The 12,929-nt window shown below is 39.1% G+C and overlaps 1 protein-coding gene across 2 annotated transcripts in view; it reads left to right on the top strand.

Moving 5' to 3' along the window:
- Nucleotides 1-12,929, top strand: part of schip1 (schwannomin interacting protein 1) — a 326,809-nt gene that overhangs the window by 175,784 nt on the left and 138,096 nt on the right. The window lies entirely within an intron of this gene.

Here is a 12,929-nt window from a genome sequence, read left to right as displayed (position 1 = left end):
GGCTTCTTGGTGAATTGCAGTAAAAGCTAAATATTTAGGCCATAATCTGTGAATGTGGGGTAATGATGTCCGTTGCTTCAAATCTGTTGCAGGCCATCAAACCGTAATTATGCCTCAGTAATCTAGTGGCTCATTGATGTGATGGTCTCCTGTTGCAAAGGTCTGAGCTAAGCACTGGCTCAAGTGGATGCAAACAGACACAACACATGGATTTCAATACAGGGCATGCTCTAACAGGCTCAGCAATGAATAATAGGGCATGCTTATAAGCTTATTCATTATCACCTTGTCATATACAGACTAAAATAACCCCAGTGTTTGTATATACCCATACACACATCCTTTCATTTGCTCAAAAGAGGCACACACACACAACAAAAGACACATTTGTTCCCAAAAAACAAAAGCTTCCATCACACGCTCTATGTGGCAGCACATCTGCAGAGCTGCACAGATTTAGGTCAAGTGCTGGATGGTGGCCGTATTGCTGCGAAGCTGAGTTGTGGCTTTTTAACAGATTGGATTTACCCTCTCGTCTGTTCATGGACAGGCACTTACTGTAGTTCACATAATGCTTTGAGCGAGTGGATTGAGCAGAGTGAAGCGTGAGAGGAACGGGAAGAGAGCTGGACTGCACCTTTCAGGGAAGTTGAATGAACAGTTGCCAAGCAGGCCACCAGGCAGCAGAAGCTTTTGGCTGGCAAAGATGACATGGCGGTTTGTCATATTTACATTTTATGTACTTGAAATGACAGTATACCACAGACTGTAACACTTTATTTGAAGGGGTGTGCATAAGACTGTCTTTATGAATGTTTATGACTGTGTCATTTGGTCAATTATTATTAATCATTTTAAATGTTAACATTGTTTGAGATAACAGACAGTGGCCAGTTTGACGACAGGAGATACAGTACTGAGGTGGTTTTCTTACTGTGTTTAGCTTCTCAGGGCTGAGTCAGCTAATTAGATGGGTTGCTGCACAGCTAACTGATCAATTAGTTAATGCAAGATACAGTTCAGCAGATAGTGGTTCACGTGAGTAAATGAGCTAGCTGTTGTAAAACTGGCATTATAACATTTAATTACATCTTTATGACAAGCCTAAATGGTACTTGTAGTTGAGGTCAAAAGAATTTTTTATGACACAAAAGTTTTTAACAGTGTAATAAAATTCAATATCTTTATGATGAGTCCAAAATGCAACACTTCACTTGAGGTGAAGGAAGATATTAATGATACACTTATAATGGTCTTGTGACAGCCAATGTCAAAACAACCACATAGGGCACTGTAATGTAATGTTATAACATACAGCTAGTGTTTCTGTAAATCTGACAACATCAAACTGTCATAACAAAGATATTTGGTTTGATTAATGTCAAGCTGTCATAACAAAGACATTTTCGTCTTGGTTTATGTCAAGTTGTCATAACAAAGACATTGTTGGCTTAGTTTATGTCAAACTGTAATAAAAACATTGTCAGTTTAATTCATGTCAAGTTGTCATAACATTTTTGTCTTGGTTAATGCTGAGTTGCCATAACAAAAATATCTCAAGCAATGTCAACTTAAAAATGGCACACTTGACTAAATTACACTTAATAACAACAATTGTAAATATTCACAATGACTTAAAAGTCATGACAGTGTCATGACAGTGTTATTCACACCTGGTTCAGATATGCATGCAAGTGTTACCCTGTAATCAAATAAATTGATAAATTCAATTAGTATATACATACACTTTCCTGCTAAATTAATCATGTGCATTTGCATAATAAAGATTCCTGTAACCGTCTGTCAATCTCTAAACTGTCATTTGTATCAAAGTAGATCTGTTTTGAAGATAGAGATAATTAAGTAAAGTTTTCTGAGAATGCAGTAAACCACACATGTCAAACTCAAGGCCCGCGGGCCACATCCGGGCCGCAATACAATTATATACAGCCTGCGAAATAATTTCATGTGTCTGTTATGGCCCGCCGGTAAATAGCACTCCTACCACTCATACTACAAATCCCACAAGTCAAGAAGCACCAACCCCTCCTCCCGCTGCTTTAATGACACACTGATCAGTGGTCAGCGGATGAATGCATCGGTCAACGAAACGAAAAGCAAGCATTTTCAAATGTAAACCTCAGCAGATAAACTGTTGCTGATTGGATATGTGATCTTAGTATGTGAGCTTAAATATTCTGAGCAGAAATATTCTCATTTTGCTTTATGTTATTTTTAAAAAAAGAAAAAGTTGTTGCAGTCTGGCTGTTCAAATTCATATTTCTGAATAAAACATAGTCAGTTTTAGACTGTTCAGTAAATGTTTGGCCCACGACTTAGACTGTTTTAAATTTGGTCCCCTTCTGTGATTGAGTTTGACACCGCTGCAGTAAACAGTGCTGAAAGGTTTTGCTGCATTCATATTCTCAAGTGTCCACAGAGCCTGTACTTTAGCTCATATTTTGTAGCTGTCCCCTCCTGTTTGTCCAGGTCTATTTTTACTTCCAGCCAATGATGAAGTGTTTACTTCTAATTTATCCAGGTTTGGCTGTTGCAGCGCTGGTATCTTGTGGGTTGCTCTGTGAAGCTGGCAGGTAATCGTTTAACAATTTCACTTGTTTCAACATGTCAGAGGGAGTGAATCAATGTGACAGCAGCAGTCTGATTCACCCTGGCAGAAGTCTCCATGACAAGGGCAAGTGATGCAGCCTTTTCTTAAAAACATAGGACAAGTGGTTGTCAACAGGGGCACATGAAAACAGTTTCCCGGCAACCGTTACTGAAGCTGTGCCTTTTCTTGTTTTTGTTACCCTTGTTCTGTCTTTTTAATTCTCAAAAATAGACCAGCACACACACACACACACACACACACGGCATAACAATGACTATGTATTTTCAAAGTTTTTATCGCACAACATCAGCAAAGAAAACTATTCATATTGTATGCTCATATATATATTTCCCATCGAATGCATTTACTCTTGACACCTGTAAAGGAACAGTCACATATGTGCAAATGCAGGAAAGTGACCATCACCTGCCAAGGCGAACACACTTGGTCAGCAGCACAGACTTGTTTGTTCTTTGTGAAGGCTGCGACTTCACCAGCCAAAGTCAAAATCTGAACCCCGCACAAAGCAAATATGCACATGTAGGCCCTTTTCCACCAGGTTAGCTCTGAATTTTGGACCAGTTCGATTCAAGATTTTTGGAACCTCGGCACTATCTAGTGATCCAGCTCTCATTTCTACCAGTTTTAAGCAAAACCATCATAGTGTGGAGTGTCATACAAGGTCGGTGAACAATGCACAACCGTGAACATGTATACACAGATGCCACATCAACTGCTTTGGTCCAATGGGCCGGGCAAGACTGGCCTTTGAAAGCATATATGTAAACAGGCAATTTTTGGGGATAAAAAGCACTATAACATTTACATTTGTCAACATATATTCAAGGGTGTATAAATCATATGTGTCCTACAAATTAGACTCCATCACATGAAATAAGAAAAAAAAATCTAACTTGCTCCATTAGATCATAAACCTGTAAATATAAAAACAACTAATTGAAGTCAGTTGAAGAATGTAAACATTTGAGCGTTTTTATCCAGAAAACATTTACTTGTATTTATTTACAGGCTATTCTTATCCAGTCCAATATGGCAGCCAAATTACTTAGGAAATGTATTAAGTTACCTTTTACTTATTACTGCTTTAAAAAGTAATAATATTACTTAACATATTACTTTGTATCAAAAGTAATTAGTTACATTACTTCTTATATTGCTACATTACTTTCATACCTTGTTGGTGGCTTTGTGGCCTCCAAAGTTGAATCTCTGACCCACTGAAGTGTTAAAATCCAGAGAGCTTTTGTTGTTATCTGTGTTGTTGACTGTGGTGGAAACAAAGCCCACCTCTCTGAATGTGTGTGTACAAATTAGACTCCATCGCTACAGATTCTCCCCCAATAAACTAAAGTAAATGGAAAGTATACCTCTCTCCCCCTCATCCTCCGTCCTCTGTTTAGGTTTTTGGCCGGGATTGACGTGACCCGCTGCACATACGCGTCATCATAAGATAGGTCAAAAAGTAATTCAGAGCTACTTGGATTGGTAACTCTAAAATAGTTGCTGTTTTGGGAATTGTAATCCCTTACACTAGATGTTACTGGGTAAAGTAATAATATTGCAGTAATAAGTTACTGAGTAATGCATCACTGCCCGACCCTGATGACGGCCACCTTGATGTATGATCCAGGCCAGTGGCCAGCGTGGTATCTACGTATACAAGTCTATGTGCACCCACTTTGGTTCCCAAGAACAACCTTGTTTATTATTTATTTATTTTTTGGTGGAAATGCTCAGAACGGTTCAAAATTAGGTGCACGAACTGGAATGGGCCCAGTTACATTTTGGTGGACATTTTGGTGTGACCTTATGCTATAGAGGACATTTTCACATTAACTGTGCATCTAGATTTGTATTTATGTCAACTGATGAAGACAAATTGACTGCACATCCGAAATGTAAGATTCAGTTGCTTTCCTTTGTTTCACGATTGTGGAATATGAATATTTTGGGATCATTTAAGTAATTTCCTTGTAAGATATGTCCATGCAGTCTATCATCAGTGCAGAAGCACCATATCACAGTCATTCCTGTCTGACCTTTAACTCGCCACAGGCAGAAAATCTCATTTGACCTGTCTGATGCCTTTTAATTAAAAGAAATGTTCATCTCCAGAATGCATCCACACACACACACAGTCTCAGATTCACACCTCTGTGCTAAATGAAATACACATAACCCCCAAAACTCTCTCTCACACACACCTACCATAAACATGCTCAGAGCCACACCAATCGTCTCCCTAACTTCTTCTTGGCAGGACATCAAGTCTGTGTGATAAACACTAATGCTATCTCCTCTCAGTAATAGATAAATCAATGTCGCACTCTGCCAATCAGAATGCTGCTTCAGCCCAAACTGATACAGCAAGCGCTCATCTCTGCGGTAACGATCGCAGCCTTTGGACTGACAGAATTGATATAATGTTGTTATAATGTTGACGCTGGGTTTATCGATTTCCCGTGTATGGCAGACAGGAGAGAAGTAGGGGAGAAGAGGAGAAGAAAAGAGAAAGAAGGGGGGAGAGAGGAAGAATCCTGAAGGAGGTAAATGTCTGTCCTCCATGTCAGGGAGTACTTGATAATCAGTCGCCCCCCCAACTAAATCCTTGACTTCACAGGATTAAGCGAGACGGAGAAAGTGAGGAAATAAAAGAATATGGAGGGTGTCATTTTAATTCACTGACTAATACCATCAGCTGCTACATTTCACCTCAAGGTTACTTTATGTAAATTTAATTTTGTATCATCTGATTCTGTCCCCACCTCTGTGCCACTGCAATAATGAGCTACACTCGTGCCAGAGTTCAGATCGAGTCTTCAGGCTGTTTGGTGGGTGGTGGAGCACACACAGCAAGAGGAGAGAAGCTCAGTCAAAAACCGTGGCAGCGTTTCGAAAACCAAGAAAAGCAATTCAGCTCTTTGGCAAAACAGAAGCTGCTTGACTTCACACATAAAGATACAACAGGAGGATACTCATAAACAGGAAAAAAAAAACCTTATTGAACATAAAAGAGATTTTTATTTTTGCTTGAGAGGTTTCCAAGGAGTTGCAGAGAGCAGAATCTTGTGAACTGATGTTAATATTCAGTATTTCGACCTGGTGGACTCTTGTTTCTAACGCAGGAGATTGAATCCAAGTCCTAGAACTGATCGGCTGGCTCTTTAATCACGACTCCGCGCTGCAGCACTTTTAAAGGAAAACATGAAGATTATGTGTCAATGCCACAACGTGTGACTGTGTGGTAATGTGTCGGCACCAGTTAAGCAGGTCAAATTCTGTCTGCGCCCAGCATGCATGGTGAATTACTAGAAAAGTGTTCGCTGACTGTGAGCTGGAATACAGTTTCCTGGGAAACCACCCCTCGTCTACTATATGATCCTGAAACTAGCTTATACAAGGCTATTACATCTCTGTCTTCTATTACCCTCTGTGCCCTCACTGCGCTCTCTAGAAACCAAACCAGAAATTGACAAATTCAGTCTAACAAGAAACTTTTCATGCACCGTCATTTGTTATTTGCTCCCATGAATAAATGTACCACATGGGACTTGGTAGCTTCATTTGTCAGACATATGTCTGTTGTTTTAAAGCCACTGGAGAAGCCAGTCCACAGTAGCCTTTTAACTATGTGATTTAAAGTCACAGAAAGCATCTAAAAAGTATTAGAAACAAGGTTTGTGTCTTTATTTTTGCTATATTTTTCAAAATATGAAGCACCATAGTGATACATAACCAAGGTAAATAGCAAAAAATGGAATAGATATAAAACTGGATAATGGGACAAACAAAAGCATCAATTAAATAGATTAAAAATAAAGAAATAAATAAAGAGGAAAACCCAAAAACAAACACTCACACAGACACACTAAAAAGGTTGCAAATATTATATTGAAAATAGTAAAAGATGACATAAAATGCACACATCTGTGTACCTAACAAACCCCTGCATCCCCCCTCATTCACCCCAGATCCACACAACGTTCAGTCAGGTCTCTCTCATGATGATACTAGTTCAATTTTGTACCATTAGAGTAATATGAAACTAGTGTACATGTTAATGAAACCGTCAAAATTATTACAGAAAAAATTAATAAACAAATTGTCTAAATAATTAGGCAAACAAATGCTTGATAATCATGCTGATAATAAGGGGATAAAAATAAAATTGGATAAAAGGATGTGCACCCCTGTTTGGTTGTTGACTCCTCTCCATTGTCGTTCAACAGCAATAGAAATCAGATTTTAATCCCCAGATGGGGTTATGCTCATACACTTATCACAGGACTTTTAAAATGAATTCCACCAACCAGTCATGAAAAAAAAATTGTCTGCCCCTGAGTCTGAGCCAACTCAACAACGGGCAACTGAAGCAATGATATCACTCCAGACTTTGTTAATCAGGAGTTGCCGGTGTGCGCCTGCCTCAGTCCACAGCAAGTAATATTAGTTTGGATGCAAACGAATGGGTCAAAACACCAAAGTCACAGAATAAGTTAGACAAACTAACCGACAGTCCAGTAACTCTCATTTTCTGCAAGGTAAATTTACTGTTTTTGTCACAGAAGAGAGCATAGGCAGTGGCTCCAGTTCCAAATTGGAAAGGGATGTGTACTGGCAAGGTAAAGCAGAGAAAATATTCTAAATATTGAATACATTTATACACAATCTTGATACATTATAGTCTTTTAGCTATATTTTGTAATGATGATGAATGTTTTTTTCACTATTTTTTGTTGATGCTTAATGAGAATCAGATTATTTTCACATGGTCTGCAGTCTAAATAAATGTATTGCGGCAGAATGTCCTCAGAATCTGTTTATCTCCATTGCCTTTGCTGTTTCATGCTGTTTCACAGTTTAGCATAGTTAAATCTAACTTGCCCGTCCCTCATATGAATGGCAGCTGGTCACTCTGCTTAATTCTGCGCCAAAGTCCGCACAGCTTGCCAAAACTAATCAGCAACAAGTACACAGACGTCCTCAGTAACCCCTTGCATCCTCCCATGATGCTAGCACATGATTGCCTGCAAAAATCATTTTTAATTTGAGTGGAGTGACCTATTTTTCATTTCTCTGTTCATGAGGAGTTTACAGTTAGTGGTACACGCTGTCATCTTGCATTCTCGCTAGAATGTGGAGCAGGTGTGCACCTACAAAAGATTTCTTGTTCATCAAGGAATTTTTTTGTTTATCATTCAAACAAATCTCTGTGATGTTGCAACGTTGCATGTTTGTCTTTTTAAATACCAAATGGAACACATTTTGACAAAAAAGACCTCTTTTGTGAATATATGTGACAACACAAGAGTCAAACTGTAAAGGGGGAGTTAGGATTATTTAATGTGGGGTTGTATGAGGTACTTATTTATAGTCAGTGTGTTACTTACAGTAGGTGGAGGTTGGCATGCTCTCAGTTTAGAGAAGCAGAGAGGAGTACCAGCATGAAAACTAAGCAATGAACTGCTGTGGACAGGGACAGCAACAAAATGTAATTTAGCCACTTAAAAAAGTCCCACCTGAAAAAAAATTACTATCAGTTTAAGTGTACACTGTATTTATATTATCACCACTTTACCAGCCTTTTGTGGCAAGAAACCGCCATTATACCGCTGCCTTTATCTGTTAGCTTGTTTATGTTATTGTGTGATGTCAGTGTTTTTAAATGTTTGTTCAGACTCACCAAAGTCACACAATAACACAAACAAATCAACATCTTGAGGCAGTGGTAGACCAGCAAATCCATGTTCTGCAAGATAAAAGAACTGATTTCGCCTATGGAGTTTGGTTGGTTTGAAGAGATCGCTATTTTGCTCATATAACAGCAGTTTTCCATCAGAAAAAGGTTGTCTGATGGCAATTTAAACAGTGAAAATATTCTAAATATAGTGTACACTTGAATTGATATTGTTCTTTTGGACCTTTCTAAATGGCTAAAATACCTTTGGTGTTCACCCCGTCCACAGCAATTGACTGCTTAGCATCCTTGCTGGGCCAAAAGGTATCTACTGAAACTAATACAATGACTATTGAGTACCTCGTTCAACCCCACATCACATAATCCAAACCTTTAATTATGATTAGTATCAGGATTATAGTCATTATTGTTACATTTCATCAGCTCTACAATTTGTTTATGTGTCTGACTTTCATAAGTTTGGATGAAAAAGTGTGTCTTTTATGTTTTTTTCAGGATAATCCTGCAGAGGAGCTCTGAATAGTAGCATGTTTTCACTCTGCCAGTTCCTCTCCTATTCCAATTCAAACTCTGCATTGACAGAGACAAACTTCGCTATTGATCTGCTGAACGCCGCCCCTCCCCTTTCATCCCACAGGAAAATTAAAGCAGGATAGAAAAACTTATTTTTCTCCCTGTTTCTCTGCTTTGTCCTCTCCGCGCTGCTGCCCCAGACAGCCCTGCAGTAATTCAGAACTTTTGACACATGCGCCGTCTTTATGCCGTCTCCGTGTGTCTCTGTGTGTTAGCAGCTCTAATGTGCGGGGCGTGAGTCTTTTACAACATGTTCAATATCACACCACAGGGCCTCACAACCCAGACAACAACTCTAACGATGCACAAAGAGAGGGAGAGATGGAGGGATGTGAGGAGAGATGGCACTGAACTATCAGTGCAGAGTAAACCCATTTGTCTTCTTCTTCCCATATTCGCAATACCCCCTACAGCCTATAAAACATACCACACACAGACATACCCACGCACAGCAACAAAGAAACATTATATCTTCCACATTCCACATTATGCATCCCACAGAAGCTGAACTGCTTCGACTTCTAAACAGATACACCATTTTCCCCGAGCTACGCTTCAATTACCAGACCAACAGAGCTGGAAAGTGGAGATAGATATACAATGTTTGGACCATCTGTGTTACCATACATATTTGTAATCTTGTAAGATCTGCGAGTGCAATGTGGTAACTCCTCCCCCGCATGAACAGAACTCCAACAAAACCATGTAATGTTGCTCTCAGACAGGCCTGAGCGATAGGGTTGAAATCAATATCATGATATTATTTTAAATACTTTGGCAGTAATGATATACTGTGTACCAGTGAATAGAAAATGTGTGAAAAATGAAAAATTAATAGCACTGGAAGGCATGCGCCCTTAACGCTTTTATGTTTTTTCTAACACAGGTCTTCTTCAGGCAGAAAAAAATTGAAATGTCACTAATAACATCCTAAAAGAAACAGTGTAAAACTCTCTAATTAACACTCTGACAACATTTCCAGCAACTTCATGGAATTTCGTCGTTGCTGTGAGGATGACAGGAAGTCACATGGCCCATAATAAAACCACAAATTGCCATTATTGTTGTTTTTACACTTTGGTGTTTGCACAGATTAAAGAAACAAGATACGTGTTGATTAGTGTTGTTTAGATGTGCTGATTGTCAGATATAATGATTCTTTGTTATCCTCAGATAGAGCCAAGCTAGTTTTGTCTCTTTTACTTCTGTTTCCAGTCTTTGTCCTAAGTTACGTTTACTGGCTGCTTTGTGTCCCCATATTTATTGTACATTTACTATACAGTTTTGTGAAATACTCGTTCTGACCTGCATTCCTGCATTGTATATAGCAGACCACTGCTGTTTATGCAGTTCTGATTATAGACTACTAGATTATAGATTACAGAGAAGTAAAATTAAAATTTTAAATTTATATTTTTTTGTCAAATTTTTTATTTTTTTAAGTAGACATGTAATAAGCAGGATAATGTACAGTGAGCTGGTCATTATTGCGAAATAAACCCCTTCAGGGTGATTCATGACCCCATCTGGGTTTATTTGACAATAATAACCTGCTTATTGTACGTTATCTCTTACGTACAAGAGTGGTATGGGTTGTCTAATTGAATTTTGGCAACAGAGCAGTCAATGAGTGTGCGTAGTCTTTGAACTGTTCCTTTAAAGGCCCAGTGTGTAGGATTAAAATAAGAATCACTGCATTTTTGTTACCTTTGGATGAGCTGTTTATATCTACAGAGGGAGCGGGCCTCTTTCATAGAGACTATCATCTTGCACCACCGTGTTTCTACAGTAGCCCAGAATGAACAAACAATCCCCAGCTTTGGCCTGCATTATGAGTTTCGTGGCCACTATAGGTTTACCTGTTCAGATGAGGTATTTAACATCTGGAGATTCACTGACAGATCCCTAAATCCTGCACGCTGGTCCTTTAAAGGACGGCTCCACCGTTTTATGTTATTTTTAGGTCTTTATATCATTGTATAGCTAGTGGGGTTCCTTGAGCATTAAAATCCAACAGATTAAACAGATTAAATAATCAGCTGAAAACATATGAAAAGACTATGTAGTACTGAAATACACAGTTAGACTGTTAAATTGTTTTTCACCATTTCTGTGGTCAGGCCCAAAAATCATTGCTTGATGACGTGCTACAGCCAAACACTATATAAAAACTAGAGCATATTAGCATCTGTTCGAGTGATTAGAAGACTGTTTTTTTAAATTAATTGTTGTTTTTAATAGCAACACCACCCAGCAACACCCCACCTCCCACCCTTGCCACAAGCGTACCTTTAGCAACTCTTTCCAAATCAGCCTGGCAGTTTCTGCTCACTTCCGACTCAGAGAGTTCCAGCAACTCAGTGCCAAAGAATAAAAAAAAAAATTACCATTCTGTTGCAGATTGAGAGGAACGAGGTTGATTTTTGGATGGGTCGCTGTCTTCTGGCTCTGAATTGAATTCTGGCTCTTGGTGGCTCAAACATGACTGTCCAATAAACCTGCTAGACGGAGCGTCTATGTTTCAGGTCGTTGTGGTATTTGACACTTGAGACAGTGAAGGGAACGCAGCCCCGGCGTTTCAGAGCAGATCAAACTGCTCATTTTTTCATGGTTTTGAGAGCTAATTTTATAGACTTGGCAATTTTTTTTAAATCACTCAATAACACATTAATAAAGCATTTTTCTGTAGTGCGACAAACTCCAAACACATATTTTTTATTGCTTTGCCCAGACTTCAGGGTTTTATTTCCACACACACACGCACAGGTACGTTTTTGTCATATTCTCAATGATTATTTGGCACACATCCCGATCCCACTGCAGCTGTGTGGGTGTGCACACAACTTCTGTACTCCAGGCTAATATATGAAAAATCACATGTATAAATTCACCAAATTAATGCTTTTTGCAGTGAACTGTGTTGCTTTATACCCAGCACATTACTTTAAATGTGTAAAACGAAACCTTCAAATAATTAATTTTGTCACTTTTTAATTCTGATTTGCTTGGAAACACTTGGATTGCTAAATTTCGTGAGACAATAACATAACACAGTCAAATCACCACAGGATTTCACTGACTGACTGAGCATCTAATTGGTGCATCAACAGAAAATGATGATAAATTCAAACTAAGATCATATTCAATCACAGTTATTGTCCTCATAAAATATTTACAGCTCTTGTAGAGTTTCAGTTTTAAGAGGCTGTCAGGGTTAACTGGCGTGGCGCTCGGCGGACATGGACACAGTTTCTGAGCAGATTAAATTTCTCAATACAGACAGAGGCAGTGATAGTTTGACAGGCGGGCGGACTGAGGGGAGATGTGTGCTAATATTTGCCCAGTTATCCATTGATCCGTGTGGATGAGTGTTGAGGCTTTGTAGATTAGGTGGCCTGCCTCGGGGCTCTACGGAAATCAGCAGGATACACTCTCACATCAGACCGTCTTAACCGGTCTCTGCTTAGAAGAGAGGGGTTTAATCTCACTGTCGCAAACTTGAGTAATAAACATTTTAAAACACTGGAAAGTTGTTAGAGTGGCTGGATGATTAACAGTTGCTCCCAGATGGTTCCCGAGTAACCAATCCACCCTGTATTCAATTAGCAGTCACTGATACACGAGTATTAGATGTTTGGCTGCATTTCGAGGCTCAGCTCTGTTGTGCAGTGTTGTGATTTAGCTAACTGACTGATGTCTCCAGTGGTTTTTGTGTAAATGCTCATAAACACTGATCATTTTACAAGTCGGGCTGATTACTCTTCATTTAATAGTGCTAAAGCTGCCCATGGGGTAAATTATCATGGGAGGGGATATGATTATTGTGCTTCCCACTTAGTGATATGGCTTTCACCAAAGGGGGTTTTGATGCTGCATCAACAGGCACCGTCTTGTTTTTTTTTTTTTTTAACACAGGACTGCTCGCCTTGCAATAAACACGTGCACTATCACCATTTCCATTTCAGGCTCAATTAGGAGCACACTGACTAGGTGATGGTCAAGTGAGCACAAGTGAGTTATCTAATT

This window comes from Lutjanus erythropterus, chromosome 4 (genome assembly GCF_056507025.1).
Source record: "Lutjanus erythropterus isolate fLutEry1 chromosome 4, fLutEry1.hap2, whole genome shotgun sequence".
Lineage (NCBI taxonomy): Eukaryota > Metazoa > Chordata > Actinopteri > Lutjaniformes > Lutjanidae > Lutjanus > Lutjanus erythropterus.
The sequence above is the reverse complement of the archived record's forward strand: the minus strand, read 5'-3'. Positions and strand labels throughout refer to the sequence as shown.